At 38.7% G+C, this 17,111-nt stretch overlaps 1 long non-coding RNA gene across 1 annotated transcript in view; it reads right to left on the reverse strand.

The window, feature by feature from the left end:
• Positions 1-2,025: 2,025 nt before the first annotated feature.
• Positions 2,026-17,111, reverse strand: part of LOC149241438 (uncharacterized) — a 307,235-nt gene continuing 292,149 nt past the window's right edge. The window contains exons 2-3 of the long non-coding RNA XR_016245627.1: positions 10,528-10,622; positions 2,026-2,385 (exon numbers count right to left, since the gene is read on the reverse strand). This is a non-coding gene — a long non-coding RNA (uncharacterized LOC149241438). The remainder of the gene's footprint in view (positions 2,386-10,527; positions 10,623-17,111) is intronic.

The raw sequence follows: 17,111 nt of genomic DNA on the forward strand, positions 1-17,111 counted from the left end.
CAGTTGACGTAAGTTCGTGTAATCCAATTTATTTGCTTCGTTTAGGTATGTCTCTACGAGTGGATTCACCATCTTCTCCCAATACATTTCAAGAGGACCTCCAACATATATATATATATATATATATATATATATATATATATATATATGGCTTGAGTTTTAATTAAATCCAAAAAATTAATAAGGCTCAAAAAAATAACACCTCCTTTTCAAAATTATTCGCGCACTCCCTCTTTTTTTTAAATATATAGAATGGGCTCTCTCGTTAAAGCAATATAAAACCTTAGGTGACTTCTTAAAAAAAAAAGTGGGTGCCACTTTCCAATGGAGGGCCTCACGGTGGACGCCACCCCACGTGCTCTTTTAAAAAAAAAATGTAAAAGCTTTTCTTAAAGAAAACAACAACTAGTGTCCTTTTTAACTGGTGTTGTTGACTGACTCCAACACACTTTTTGATGGAGGAGTGGAGCGCTGCAACCCAAAATTTTCAAGTTTCGTAAGTTTACCCTTATCAACACAGCAGCTCTCTGTTGCAAAATGCGTTGATTGAAGGGGGCTTTTTTGTGCCCATGCCTGAGGCCTTTGGTGACTATTTCATGGGACCAGGGCTTAACTGGTTGATCCAACGACTAACATCACTCAGATTGAATAATCAATGTGATTCATCACGTTATTCTTCATAGTGGTTTGTAATGGAAGATTTATGACTTGTTGGGCGTGCTAGACTTCCCTGGTGCGCAGCTAGGGTTTATGAGTTTGATTTTTACCAAATCGATTAGCAATAGAATCGATTCCTTTTGCCAAACGTTTGTTGGACGTGAGCAAGGATCTGAACCACTCAACCGAGCCACAATCATTTGCCTCTATTGTGATTTGTGATGGAGACGTTGTGTGTTCTTGGTACGAAGTTGGAACTCCCTGAGAGCGACCCTTTACCAATTCGATCCAACATCAATCAAACCAATGCAGGGCGAATTCACAATGTCAACAATGATCGATTGATAGACTTCAACAATTTGACCCTCACAACAGGCACACCTCCAATCTTAGATCACGAGCCTCTTCTTGACTACGCTCGATCACACATCTCTCTTGCACTCTAACCACAAACATGGATGCGCGCCTTTCTCAGTTTCTTCAACAAGCAGAACAAATCCGACAATTCCAAGAGTGACAACCTCCCATGATGCTATGATACCAACTAAAATTAATAGGAAGACAAATTGAAATTGAGAATGAAACCTGCAGCACTTAGGTGAGGAGTACCTGAGGCTATCATAACTTTGCATTCATTAATTAAAGCAATCACACATACATACATATAATGGTTACATTTTGTTCGGGAAATTGCAACAATCTCTTAGGAACTAAATCTAATCTTAGAACATAATCAAAACAACCTTTCTCCATTATTTCTAAGTCAAAGGACTAACAAAACTTTATCTTAACTAATTTATTATTATTTTTTAACTTAATTTTTATTTTAAATAATCTAACCAAATCAAGATAACATTATATTACATAACGTACATCCCCACCATATTGCCCCACTAAACTGTAAAGCACTACATTAAACTTTTTCTTTCTCCACCAAAATTTTTTATTCTTATTCACAACATTTATTATCCATTTCTTATCAAATCTCTTTGCAAGATATAAATTACAATCCATTTCTTATCAAATCTCTTTGCAAGATATAAATTCTGAAGTAATCAAAATCATTTGAACATTCTTACATCATCCTTTATCTTGTCTTTCTTTACCATTCTTAATCAATTAAAATTTGTAGTCCTTTCTCATCAAATTCCCTATTCATTTTCTGTGGGATCACTTTCCTTATTCAATAAACAAAGTCAATATTCTCAAGATCTTCATCCACTAGACTTCCAATAAAATTTGTTGGTACGTCTATTAGTCTATTTGTTATATGTTTAAAAAAAATTAATATATTTATGTTTTGGTATAATTAGTTTGAAATGTTATAAAAAATTAATTAAATCATAGATTTAAATTGTCGTAGAGTACTTAAAAATTTTCAGAATGTTAATCCATATATAATGAAAAACCCATTTAAAAAAAACAACTCTTCACCGTCCCGAAGCGCTCGACAAGTCCCAAGGAAGGAACTCTCGAAAATTCTAATAATGTGACATGGTCATGCTGACTTCGATTACAGATTAGAGAGATCCCGATTCCCGAGGTTTCAGCTCCAAATGAAACAGTTGACATTATTACAGAGCTATCCGATGAGGCACAGCAAAGGTGGTCATGCTGACTTCGATTACAGATTGGAGAGATACCGTGGTTACAGCTACAAATGAAACAGTTGACTTTCTCACAGAGCTATCCGATGACGCACCTCAAAGGTCAACAGATCCATGATACCTGCAATGATAATTATTTATTTCCATGAAAGCTTCTATGATAATTATTTATTTATTTTGCAGCGACCAGCTAACTTCCACATGAAAACAACAGCTCAAGGTCCCATTATAAATAGCTCAGCAGCTCAACAATGGGTGTAAAGAAATTACGATAAACACATGATTGTAAATTAAAGAGAATTTTTACATTACTCAAGCAAATGATATTTCGGGGAAGGAGCCAAGGGGATTCTGAATATCCAAGGTCAATGAATCGCTTGATGCTGAAAGAATCTACTGCTGGGTTTCATCCGCGTAAAAGTTCGATACGGCGCTGAGCCATATATATACTTGAGATGCGCTGAGAAGAGGGGAATGTGATATATTTTGATTTGGGCATTTTTGGAAGCAGTTACAGCACTTTAATGTGAGTACTACCGTGCTTTGAGGCCAAAGCTTTGACCGAAAATAGGTGGCTTATTTTAAATTTTGGTTTAAAATAGTTCATGGCAAGCTCTTGATTAACACTCGAGATGGCCTGTGGTTGTGTTATTGCGAGGTGTCGTGTTATTGCGACGGTGTCGTCTCTTCTGCGCATAAAACAGATCGTCATGAGCTCCAAGAGTCCCAGAAGCCCGAGGAGATATTCCTTGAGAAGAGCTTCTTCGTGCGGGAATTACGAACGATTCAACAGCGATGACGAAAACGAAATGCAGAACGGTGTTTTCAATATCGTGCCCAAGAAACCGTGACTGGATATTTTCTCTGAAGACAGTGATCATGTAGACGAAATGCAAGGAGGATAAAGGAAGTTTTAGGGAGATTCCCCCTGATAACAGGGATCATGAAGACGAAATATGAGTAGGATGAGAGAAGTTTTAGGGTATAAGAAGGAAATGTTTTCCCAATTGCACATTTCATAACAGTAGAGCAGAAATATCATAGTATTTCTGCTATTTATCACAATATTTGTACTAGTGAATAAGGGATTTTCCTCATTAAAATGATTTTTAATATTTATATTTATATATGGAGAAAGTAATGGTTTTTTAAACTCGGCTAAAACTTTATGGAATTTTGATGTTATATATTTGTACACATCACATTTCTTTTTAATGGTTTTATAAATTAAATTTTTATTTTCTGATTTTATTATTTTAATTAAATTAAAGCACTTTATATTATCAAAATAATTCAAAGATACATGCTTATTACATCTAATCAAGTGAGAAATTTTTTGTTTTCTCCTCTAGATATAGGAGCATCTATGGTTCAAAACTGTTTTATTTATCCCAAAATACAAAAACAAACCATCCAACTAGCCCCATATTACAAAAAGGCCCTTCATGTTAGATAGTGATCACAAAACATGGTAGAATTCTAAATAAATCAACAAGCATGAACATTATTCAAATTCAGAGGAAGAGATGGGATCAGGGTCCCTAACACTCAATCGAGGAGGTATGACGATGACCGAATCACAATGAATATTCCCTTCTACATAAGCCAGCTTTGCATCTAGCCTGTCCAAGATGAAGCATTGGTTTCGCAGCATCCTCTTTATGTCCTCCAAAGAAGCAAACACATTATATCTTTCCACATGTTTATCCTTCAAGACCAATCCAAGCAAAGCCTTCATCTACAAGTGTAGAGCCATTGAGCTTAGACTCTGTTTTCTTTGTCCGCCAATGTGACCAAGATTTGGAACCCAACAAGAAACCTCATCTAGAATCTCAGAGTCCGAGTAAGATTGTCTTTCCAATCTCACTTGAGTTTCCAATTTTCTAATCTCTCTCCACATCTTCGGGGGAACTGTGTTAAAATAGGTTGTTGTGGAGTCCTGAGCAATGATCCAGGTGGCTCCAGAAAGACACGTAGGACAAAAAGGGTTATGAACGCTCGAAAATCAAAGTGATCAGAATGATGTCGACCTAGGATTAGAGCGTAGGTCTCATCGTTCCGATCGTGGAGGGGTGAACGGTTCGTCAATCCGAGTCCGGATGACGAAGTTATCGCGAAAAGTGTTCGCCTTAGTTCCTTTGAAAAAGAAGGCTTTTCTCATAAAAATGGGTTTTAAGCCTTTAAAAGGCAAATCACCATCGGAGGCAAGCAATGGCCGATATCGGCGCTATTCAGGCAGTGATTGGCAATATCGCGCTTGCGAATCGGCGATGGAGTGTCGGATCGGGTCGGCGAAAGGCCTAGGACCAGGACCCCGGGCCATAGCAATTGCGATTAGTGATTGCCGATATTGGCAATCGGCGATTGGAACGATCGGCAGATCAGCATATCAACGATCAGCGAATCAGCGATCCCCCGATATGCAAGGCTATTGGCAGCAGCGATAGTGATAAGCGATAAGCACGGACCCAATGGGAATTATAAGCCCGATTTGATAAAATTTGAGATCCGATAATTCAGAGTTTTCAGTGTATTCCCATGTATTTTGGTTTTGGCCAAATCCGTTATGCGATGTGATAAGTGACTAAAACAAACCCGATAGGGTTTATAGGGCCGATTTAATATATATTGAAGTCCAGTCTTTTATGATTTTGGTCGGAATTTCCAATGTTTTCAGTATTTCTGTATATTTCTGTTTTAACATAAAAAAATGCCATTTTGGAGGATTTTGTTGCACCACCGATGCTTCTATGCAAACGGCTTCTATTCTGAACAAAACAACTCCGATTTCTAAGCGGCCTTGTCCCCAAACGTGTTATAAAACATGATGGACGCAGAGAGCCGAGACAGAGAGGAGGCGAAAGGCTGCGTGACAGAGGGCCAAAGAGCCTGTGCTAAAGAGCCCCGAGAGCCTGAAGTGCTAGAGAGCCAATAAGGAGGTTGCGCCCAATGAATAGTCACAGAATGAGAGGGCCAAGCTATGCAGAGATAGCTAGATTGTGCTGTGAATTACGCAGAGAAGCCAGAGCAACGCTTGAACTCCGCAGAGCCGCAGAGCTACAGAGAAGCATGAAACCAGAGAGCGCTTGAAATTCAGGCAGATCACAAAGCTACAGAGCCAGATAGCCAGCGAGCTACAGAGCCGAGAGTCCAGAGCAGTTCTTTTCTTTATGATCGATTCTTCTTTTTGTGATCGATTCATCTTTTGATCGATTCTTCTTTGAACGATTCTTCTTGCAGTCGATGCCGTGAAATCAATATTCAACGAGCTTCAACATTTTGATAACTATGTTTCAGATGTCCACTTTCTTGTGCGAGCAACCATCTTCATACAATCGTTGCATTGAGATCGATGGTCTTAGCAGCTTCAGCAGTGAGACATCCACTTCTTCAGATGGCCCTTGGTTGTGAGGTATATGATGTGTTCATGTACTTCTTCTTTTCTCATTATGTTGCACAGATCCTTGATTGATGTTGATGCAGGATCTTGTTTATTACATGTTGTCATGATTCCTTGCTTCATGTTATGCGGAATATTTTATGTGATGTACTTGTTATGCTTTGAAATCCCTTATTGTATGTTGTTGGGATACTCTTGTTGTCGTCATGCATGTTTTGTTTATGAGATCCCTTTTGTGCCATGTTGGCGGGATGTTCATCATGCATGTTTTTGTATCATACTGATAGGAGTCGTTTGATTGAGAGCCACAGTTGTGGAACATCTCTTAGATCCACTTCTGTGTGAGGGCATTTTTCCTTGTATGATCGCGACATCATCTGTTGTGTACATCACCTTTATTGACAACACTTAATGCAACAGCCTACACCATCTTGACACCGAGGCCTGGAGACGTAGTCCCTCTTGGACAAACTCCATTATCAACGCTTATGTTTTCATGTGTTGATGATTGTTATATTACTCTTTTTTTCCGCATGCAGATGTGCTCATTAATGTTCTTTTAAAATGCAATTTTAACACATCACGAAAGTAAAAGGTCTTGGAAGGGTCCTTCTTCACACCCGGACCTGGATCAAGCAAAGAGTCTAGCCCTTCATTGGCCTTATGGGTTGCTTCCTCCACCCCCCCCCTGCAATGCATGCTTGTCTAGGAGGCATGGCTACCAAAAGGGGGTCATACCTGCAACAATAGCTCAAGTGACCATAGTTTGAAAAGTAACAAGAAAACAACACAGACAAGACACTACTAGGGACTAGATCACACGAGATAGAGTTGTCATGATACCACATAAGCCAAACTATACTACTTGAGAGAACCCCAAGCTCAATCCCCACAAAGCCAGTTCCACTCATTATGGAGCCCATTGTCACCAAGAAATTTAAACACAGCCATAGACCAACCAAAAAACCAGTCCTACAATATTTACTCAATTCTGAATAAGACCAAGAGGACGAGAGAAGACTAACCCAATTGTACAAACTCGTCATGAGAAACCACCGACTACACATGAAACATGACACACACAGTCCAGGATTCCCCACTATCCATTCAGGCGACAACAAATCAGACCCAAGACTTAATATAACCATAATCTCTCTCAACCTTAGCACAACCATAACCCTCAACTGATTACCAAAGACATAACTCGAATGACCAAAACAAGAAAACAATATACTAATCAAGAACAATAAGGAATCAAGTTGAGCCACCTCGCTCGAGTTGCTAGTGATTATCCTCCATTGACTAGCGCTATCAAAATTCAGAGACCATTGCAAGAATTCCAAAAACCCTCCCACCTCCACTTCACCAGCACCAGTTGATACATAGTCCTCGTCGCATAAGAACAAGACACCCATACAAGTGGCCCTTTCAAGACATAAGAATTTCATGCTTCCACTGACAGTGGGAAGGTCAGTTGCTAGACCTCACCTCTACTCCAAACCTCCACTTAAAATACATGAAATAAGACTAACTATATGTTTAAATGCCTTTAAATGGACATCTAAGGATTTGCATGCAGATGCATGTTTGGGGTGAGCCACACCCCCTGGTCATTAGTGTGCATCACATCGTGGGGTGGTGGGCTCGACCCCCAAAGCACCCTCTCGAACTATGAGCTCACCCGATGGGGGATGAATTTTGATATAGTTATTTGTGATATCTAAATATGTTTTTTTAATGTTTGAAATATTGTTATATGTATGTGTTTTGAGTTTTGTATAGTTGTTCATTTTTATTAAATGTTTAGCAAGTTTTAAATATTGTTATATGTATGTAGTTTTGAGTATCTTCTAAAACCTAGATCTCCTGCTTGATATCCTTTTAACTTGAGGTCTTTGTAGATTGGTTCTTGACACACATATCTACTTGAATGGATTCTAAAACCAACTTGGGGCCAAGAATTCAAGCTCTTTTCCTTTTAAGCCATACTTCCAGAGAATTTTGGCAATGAAGGACATTAAATTACCTCACAAATAAATTTAAGAAAATCAAATCATCAAGTCACCAACAAAACCACAAAACCCACTTTCAAATGAAATTCTAAAAACTTGCTAAGTTGGATTTCCATTAAAGCTTTAATTCCTTACTTCAAGTCTTAAATCATTCTTAACTACACACTAAAGCTTTCATTCCTTACTTCAAATCTTAAATCATTCTTAATACACAACAATGAAGATTTCATTCCTTACTTCAAGTCTTAAATCATTCTTAATACACAACAATGAAGCTTTCATTCCTTACTTCAAGTCTTAAATCATTCCTAACTACACAACAATGTCAATAGCCAAACAAACTTTTTCATAAAGTTCCACCAAGAGTTTTCTCTCTCGCTCTACATATAGGACAATAACATTAAAAATTAAAAGACACCAACAACTATAATGCCCCCACAATTCCATTCTTACACGTCTTAATGTTATTGCGATTCATAACCAAATCACACTTATGCACCATTTTTTGACCAAAGAAAAAGGCCTTACTTCAAGTCTTAAATCATTCTTAATACACAACAATGAAGCTTTCATTCCTTACTTCAAGTCTTAAATCATTCCTAACTACACAACAATGTCAATAGCCAAACAAACTTTTTCATAAAGTTCCACCAAGAGTTTTCTCTCTCGCTCTACATATAGGACAATAACATTAAAAATTAAAAGACACCAACAACTATAATGCCCCCACAATTCCATGCTTACACATCTTAATGTTATTGCGATTCATAACCAAATCACACTTATGCACCATTTTTTGACCAAAGAAAAAGGCCTTACTTCAAGTCTTAAATCATTCTTAATACACAACAATGAAGCTTTCATTCCTTACTTCAAGTCTTAAATCATTCCTAACTACACAACAATGTCAATAGCCAAACAAACTTTTTCATAAAGTTCCACCAAGAGTTTTCTCTCTCGCTCTACATATAGGACAATAACATTAAAAATTAAAAGACACCAACAACTATAATGCCCCCACAATTCCATGCTTACAATCACACTTATGCACCATTTTTTGACCAAAGAAAAAGGAGATATAGGTGAATTATACCGAAATCCACTATAAAAGCTTTGTCCAAAGACATAAGACAAGCCCCCGGCGAAATTGAGGAGAGCGTATGCATTAGCTGAAGCACTAATTGCACTAAACATGGGAGTGAAGGGGGAGGTTGCAACTTTAAAGTGAAATCGTATACAACCTAAACCACAAAACCACGTTCAATTTATGGTACAACCATTGTACGTTAATAACATCATTTGTCCGCATGTGAGAGTATCAAGAGATAGGTGGTAAATGCGATAAATTCTTGCTTAAATGCCTTAAAGTGATGAGAGATATAGATCTCATATGGATATGAGCATTTGAATGAAAAAGAAATCAGGGGAGAGTAATGAATAGGGATTTCCCTTTTATTTTAAAATTCCTTTCTATTTCTTTGCGCATGTTGATAATTATTAATGAATCAATAGCTATTTATTAATGAACCAACTTCTTGATTGTGGGCTCACAAAAATTTATAGAACTTAGTACATGATAGAACTGAAATTCATTTTTTTTTGGCATCCACCTAGCTTTTATAGACCAATCATGAGAGGAAGGATATATTGCCTAGACGTTTAAGTTAGACATATCATTTCTCTTTAGTTATTTACAGAGATATAGTGATACGGATTTGTTGCCGTGCCCTTTGTTTCATTAATGACAGGAGTCTTAGTCAGAAACATATGAAAGTGTACTAAGGTATTCGCATGAATTCAAGCAACTGATATGGAATATCTGCGATGTATATTATACTTAAATATCAATGGAAAAGGGCAATTGTGTTCATGATCTTAATGAAGATGAGATGCTTCATTCCTTTAAATTGTATCAATTTGTTAGGATGGGTCTGGCGTACACCTTAGAGTGTTTTAGTGGAGCTGGGTAAAAATGCAGAGCTATGGCAGAGAATAAAAGTAGAGCAGTGGTAGGGAATAACTGTTGAATAGTGGCAGGGAATAACTGTTGAACAGTAGCAAGGGATCAATGCAGAGCAGTGGCAAGGAATCACTGTTGAGTGGTGACAGGAAACAAATGCAGAGCAGTGACATGGAAAAACTTGCTAGTGGTTTCCAGTTTGAAGAAATGGAAAACCATAAATGGTTTATGTTTTTATTATTCTTATTTATTTAGTGATAGGGTTGGACGAGAGAAAGACCGTCACCAGAAAATTATCACTAAGTAGGATGAGCCACAATTCCAAAAACAAATCAATCAGTTATTTTGCATTTGAAACCAACAAATAACTGTTGTGAACCCTATAATATATGGACAAAATTAGGAACTTGGAGATGCATTCCTAAATGCCCACTGCATACAATGCAGGAAAAACTTAAAGAGAGATGGAAAGTTGAATTCGACAGTACCACAAAATTTACAGAAAACATAATAAGCAATAGCGGGTTTGGATAAAGTCAATACAGAAATTGATGTTGCCCAGCAACCAACTAATGAAGTCAATAGAGAAATTGCTGCACTCAAGATTCATCTCCCAGCTAATATACAAACAGCAAAGGTCACGAGAGAAAAATGACAGTAGAGTGAAAATGGAGAACAACAAATGCATTACGAATGATGTTGTTTTAGTTTAAGAGTCGGAGTTTCTTGTTAGCCTTTTTATCTATCATAAAGGTTTCTACCACGGAGAAAATGTCTTGGTTTTTATGCAAAATTTCGAGTGTAAGATCCGATACAAATATTTACATGACATAAATACATCATAGCATATTTAGCCAAACAGAGGGTTAAGCAGAGTCTCAAGAAAAGAACCTTTTCCATCTTCATTTTGACAGTGAATGAACCATTTGGCTTTATGTCAAGATACACTTGACCATCTTCAAAAAATATAGTATGGCTATTTTCATCTGCATATAATTCGATATACAAATCTTTTCGGAAATATCCTTGAACTCGTGTTCTACTTGAATTTTGTTTTTGTATTTTGTTTTTTAAATAAAGAAACAAGATTATCATATCACATGTTACAAATTACATCAGATATCACATCAGTGGACTTCTGCATCCAACATATGTGACAAGTGTAAATGTTGGGTGTGTGTTAAAACTTTTATTTTATGCAGACCCAATAATAGTTGGGTGCACAAAATGATGGGAGGTGGACCCAAAGATGGTGGGCAGACCTACCCGTGGTTTTGTGCATGGTTTTTGGGCACAATGGTTTTTGCCCATGGTATTTATAGATCCGGTCAAGGGAACTACGGTTATATTCTAATTCAGATTTGTGGATTGGGGTTTATGAATGTTTCGGCATGTATATATATGTATTGTAACAATGAAAAAAAAAAATAATGCAAAATGAATCTGGTATTCCCAATTTTGGGATCAAGGGGAAAATATTTGTGTATATTTGTTTTATGTTCTCACCATTGTATATTTTTCTGTTTTAAGAATTCGTTTGCAAGTAATTTATATACAGGGTTAAAACCTACAATAAACAGGTCAGCTTTAGCTTTAAGTTTCGGTGAATCAAAATATGTTTCGGAAATATCAATCTAGCTATAACTTGCAATGCTAACCTATCATATATATTATGGACTAAACATTCTCATAATGTTACTACAGAGTCTTATGTCGCAACGATTGTCATTACACTGAAACCCACAAGTGTTTGTCAATGATCACAACACCAAAGATAAGGATCCACGAGCAGTGGTTAGTAACTTAGTCCATGTCACAAAGCACATGAAGAGTGTTGGTTTATCCAATGTCCAACAATCTCCCCCCAAGCATGAGCCAAGTGTGTATCAAACTCGTGACCTCTGCCCTGAAACAAGTTGGGAATCATGATTGTTGTTAAACCAAAACATGTAGGTGTTAGTTAACAATTGGATCACCAAAGATAAGGATCCATAAGAGGCAATTAGTCCATGTTGCGAAATACACAAGGAGCATTGGTTTATCCAATGTCCAACGTCTCAACAAATTAATAGGTTAGGGAAAAGAATAAGAATTTAACTTGGATTGGAAAAGGCTTAGCAGTAAAATCATGAAAAGCTGAGCAAGTGGAGCCCTTGTCTTTTCTTCATAGTGTTTTGGCTAAATAAAAATTGTAATCAACAAGTATGCCCTGGTCCAACGAGTTTTTGACTCTTAAGTAATCACAATTTTAACTTACAAGAAAAAATTGTTTGACTACCAATTCAAGTCAAACTCACATTTCTTGTTTCAGCGGTGGATATTCCTTGTTTTTATATCTACCCTATTCTTTCGATTTTTGGTTCCATGATGTGGATTTTCCTTTTTCCTAGGAAACAATAGCAAGAGTTTCAATTGTTCTTAAGTTTTTGGGCACGAGGGACCAGATTACATCAATTGAGCCACACTCTAGAACTGAGTACCTAGGTTGTACCCAGTTTGGCTAGGTAGTTTTGGTCTTTTGGTAACAGAACGTGAGCGGGAACAAATTGGAATTGTCTTCAAGTTGTTTTCCAAGTATTTCTCTGTACTTAATTTTCAAATTCTATGTCTGATTCATGATAAACTCAAGGCAAATCAAGGATGCTGATATAATTTGTTAAGATAGGGCAAATCAAGTTTGGAGGTTCAAACAGTCATGCAAGCAGTGGGGTAAAGGTTGTGCTTTAGTACAGGAAAAGAAGGTTGGTAGTGAGGGTTTGTAGAGGTATTGAGGCCCAAGGTGTGGGCCGAAATACCTCAGATATAAAATATTCTCTGAGCCAAATATGATGAAAGGATGTGATGCCCTATTTCAGAAGTATTAGTCTTTCTCATATAATGATGAAGTCTGTCCAGATTTTAGTGGAAAGAACAACAGTATTTAGAGCGCTAGCTGAGGGCAGATTTATAGCCATAGATCTGGGTAGATTTGGAAGTGAATGTTGTGTTTGATCAATAGTGAGTTATCAAGCCCTAGATGAGGGGAGATCTGATGCCAAGCCCTAGATCTAAGGGAAGAATATTTGGCAGAGTGCTAGGGCCCAAGTACAGTGAGGAGGAGGAATCCAAATCATTGTTAGAGGGCAGATCTGAAGAGTCTTGTGGGAGCCAAGATCAGTCACGGAGTTGACTAAATATGGACAGATTAATAGCACAAGATGCAGGACAAGAAGGTGTCAAGATTGGATAATTGAATGGCAGCTAAAGAGCAGATTGGAGGAATGCAACAGTTCTCATATTGGTGCCCTAATTGAATGTTTGAGGTGGACATCAAGCATGCTAGCAGTGGCAAAGAAGTTGAGCTTAGAGTTTGATCAGCCAAGAGAACCAAACTGATGGCCCTAAGTTGACTGTTGAAGAAGGATGTTTGACAGTCATAGAGGGCAGCCTCCATGCCCAAAGTTTGTCTTGATTAGAGCAGCGCAAGAAACCAATAGAGGGAAGAATTCCCAAAAGAGATGAGGAGTAGCAGTGGGCAGTCTAGACTTGTTCACAAACGGAGTTTTCAACAACTAAACAGAAGTCCATAAGTGTTGAGACATTGAAGAACTAATGTTTAGCTAGAGGGAAAATTGGTATGTCGTGTCGAGGGACCTAAAGGAGCTAGACCATTGATTGAGGCAAAATTGTAGATTGGGAGTAGATGGACTAACATATGTGTTCAAGACATGTAGTCTGAAAGGGTTGTGGGCGCCACATCTACAAGTAGGTCAAGGATGTCTTGTTCATGGTAGATTGGTGGTCAACATGACAAACACCAAGCCCTAGTTGTATGTACTCATATGAGTGGATGGAGTGGTAAGGACACACGGTAGTTCTCCTCGCATGGTAAGAGAGCCCGGTCAAGGGAAGGTGGGGTCGTGCTCGCACGAGGAGAGAAGGTGGGGTCCCCATTCCTGTAGTTAAGGGAAATCCAGGGACATGATTTGTTTTCACCCATCGGTAGGTATGAGGGCCATTATCCCTAGTACGAGAGCCCCATACTATTGTATTAGAGTAGTTAATATAACAAAGAGGGGTTGAAAATTTTAAAAATTGCCATGTGCGCTAGTTGATTCACTGATGTGTAATTTTTCGTTATGCAAAATAGGATTGGGTTGAGGTATTTGAGTAGGTTTATGTCAGATATTTTAAGACCTAACCCAAATTCTCATGTGCCATGGAAAATCAACATGGTACTGGAGAAACTTTGAAGGGTCAATGGATCAGAGTGTGCACGTGGAAGCATGTGAGCCAATGGAGATCGTGTAGGCTCAAAGGTAGTCTAGCTTCAGAGGGTTAGCCCTAAGGAAGTTAGAGATCTTTAGGTTCTAATGGGGCAAAGACACTACAACGACTGTGATTCATTCTATAGGGTATGCCAAATGGGCTAGTGTCATCGGAGACTTCGAAGCAGTGGAAGTACCTCCCTCGCTAAGAGGGAGTGTTGAAATGTGTACCTTGGGAGGTATTCCACAATCCTAGATTTGGGGTTTGTGAAATGTTTTGTCACAAAAGAAGTTTGTGGGAAAAAGACCCAAGTGAAGGGGTTTTAGACCGCGATGGGGTTTAAAATTCTAAAAATAAAAATAAAAGAAAAACTAGAAAGAAAATTAGATCCTAAGTCTGAGTGGACAAAACCCCTAAGATCTAGAGGGCTCTAAAGGAGGCTTAGGAAATCTATTTAAGCAAGGCCTTTGGACAAGGATAAGGCATCAAGTGAAGAGGAGCTCACTTGATCATTGAAGGAGGTTGAGATGTAGTCCTAGAATGCCCTAGTTTGACGACCGAGTACGGTTACAAGCAAGCCAGAGTTGATACCAAGGGCATTCATCCTCAAGTGGCAGTCGAGTAGAGAGATGGGGCAACAAGGAGCTCAAATGGCTAGGGCCGAGATCCCTGTGGTGTAGAGGAGAAGGGTTGCAACACTGTGAAGAGGTCTGAGCCTCAGAAAGAGGAAGTCGTAAGGCATATTCTGCTCATGGAAAAGGCACTCAAAAGTCTCCAAGCTCAACGCAGGTGAGGAGGGTTAGTATGGCCAAGTTAAGGGTTGTTCCAAGCCTAGGAGGACAATCGCACGCCTGAATTAGAAGGTCAAACCCTTGTTGTAGGTTACAGTGTCATGGAAAGAGTGGTCGAATGCTAGATCCAGGCTATGAGAAGGTTGTCAAGAGATCCAATGCCTAGGAGTATTGATTGTTGATGAGAAGAGTTGTTCTTAAGGCCTAGAACAGCAGATCTACAAGCCCTAGCTAGAGCCGCATGAGACAAGAAAAAATTGAAGTAGCCGCACACCACTAGAGCCTAGTAGAACTGACTATTTATCACTGATTACTAGGCCAAGTTTGGCAAAGCGATGGCTGTGAGAAATAGGATCAGATCAGGCATGTGACTAGCCTTAAAACCTCCAAGAACGGTGGTCGAGTTTCCCTGTGTGATGGCAAGTAAGGCCAAGCCCTAAAGCATCATGTTTAAAGGCAGAAACATCTAGTTTGCAGGTTCAAACAGTCATGCAAGCAGTAAGGTAAAGGTTGCGCTATAGTACATGGAAGGAAGGTTGGTAGTGAGGGCTTGCAGAGGTATTGAGGCCAAGGTATGGGCTGAAATACCTCAGATATGACACATGATCTGAACCAAATATGATGGCATGATTAGTCTTTCTTATATAATGATGAAGTTTGTCCAGATTTGAGTGGGAAGGATAGTAGTATTTAGAGCCCTAGGTGAGGGAGGACTTATAGCCCTAGATCTGGAAGAGAATGTTATCTTTAAAGCGCAATGAGTTAGCAAGACCTAGATGACGGCAAATTTAATGCCAAGCCCTAGATCTGAGGGAAAAGTATTTGGCGAAGAGCTAGAGCCCAAGTACAAAGAGGAGGAGGTAGCCAAATCATTGTTATAGGGCAAATCTGAAGAGTCTTGTGGGACCCAAGATCAGTCAAGGAGTTGGCTGAAGAAGTGAAGATCAATAGAGTAGCACAAGATGCAGTATAGAAGGTGTCCAAATTGGACAATTGAATGGTAGCTAAAGAGGAGATTGGGGGAGTGCAGCAGTTGTCATATTGGTGTCCTAAGTGCAGTGCTTGAGGTGGACATCAAGCTTGCTAGTAGTGGTAGAGAAGTTGAGCTCGAGTTTTTTAAATTTCATACTACTTATGCTGATTCGATTACTTTAGCCCAACTCAAATCTTCAATTAGCAATCTTTCAATAACAATTAATATTTCCAATCATCAACAATAATTGAAGATAGAACTAGTAAATGCAATGACAAAGGAGACAATCAACACATCAACAAGAGACACCATATTTTTGGTCAATGACTAGGGAAAAACCCACTATGGGGAAAACCCTTTGAAATTCTTCTTCTATTATATTGTCATAAAATCTTCAATAGAGAGTACAATGAGCCAACAGAAATTCATCCAGCAAAATTAACCCAACAACATTTAGAAATATATTCCCAGCCTCAATCCTGATCAAAGACAACTTCTCTTGTCTGCAGTCAACTGCAGCCAAATGTCAAATTGTAACCCTAGAGCCCAACTGCATGGAGGGAGAGTTATGCATGCAATTGAAAGATTCCAACCACACAGATAAGCCTGCAAGCCTATGGTTATATCCGAAAATTGCATGTGACAAACCTGCAGTTGGAAACCAAAACCCTAGACACACGTGCGAGCTTTGGACCCTACAATCCCCAACCTATACTAACCTATCTCTGCGATCCAGCCTCAGACCTGTGCGAACCAATCAATGAAGAAGAGAAGAAGAAGATGCTTAGTGATGTCCAAATGAGCTTGAGGTCACTTGTATTTATAGGCTTCCAAGGGTGTCCAATTTCCTGTTAGGGTTGACCTGTCCTTTTGTGCACATGTGGGCTTTTCTTCAAAAATACACTTTCCCTTGTCCAAATTGAGTGCTTCAATAGTCAAAATTGGTCCTTTTGAAAAGAGGAATCTAGTCTCATGGTTGGAATTTGTCATTGAGATGCCAAATTAACACTCCCTCTTAGCTAGGGAGAAATTCCAAGTGCATCATGTAATAATCATATGTATATCATGTCTCATCTCTGCTCAACTCTATCTGTTGAAACATTCTTGAATCTAAAGAAGAAGAATCATTGGGGAGCATTAGCTACCACCCTCTCAGGACAATGAGGAAGGTCCTATGGGACACTCTCACCTCATGTCATCTCATAGGGGAGCAAACATCTTCCACCCTATGTTGAGCAATAAGAGTCATAGCATAGGGGAGCTAACATCTTCCACCCTATGTCGATCAATACAATATCTCATCCATCCTATTGCTCCCTGATATTCCCAACAATGACCCTCAAGAGTCATGTGGTAGAACACCTGCATCATAATCAGCTTGAGTTTCGCACCTCCAAGCACTCTCTCAACTTGTTGGCTAGATAGGGAGAGGTATTCCCAACAAACCCAGCGTGTGGGTATGA

This window comes from Pinus tabuliformis, chromosome 8, assembly GCF_031772625.1.
Source record: "Pinus tabuliformis cultivar Carrire ecotype Pingquan chromosome 8, CPIR1, whole genome shotgun sequence".
Taxonomy (NCBI): Eukaryota; Viridiplantae; Streptophyta; class Pinopsida; order Pinales; family Pinaceae; genus Pinus; species Pinus tabuliformis.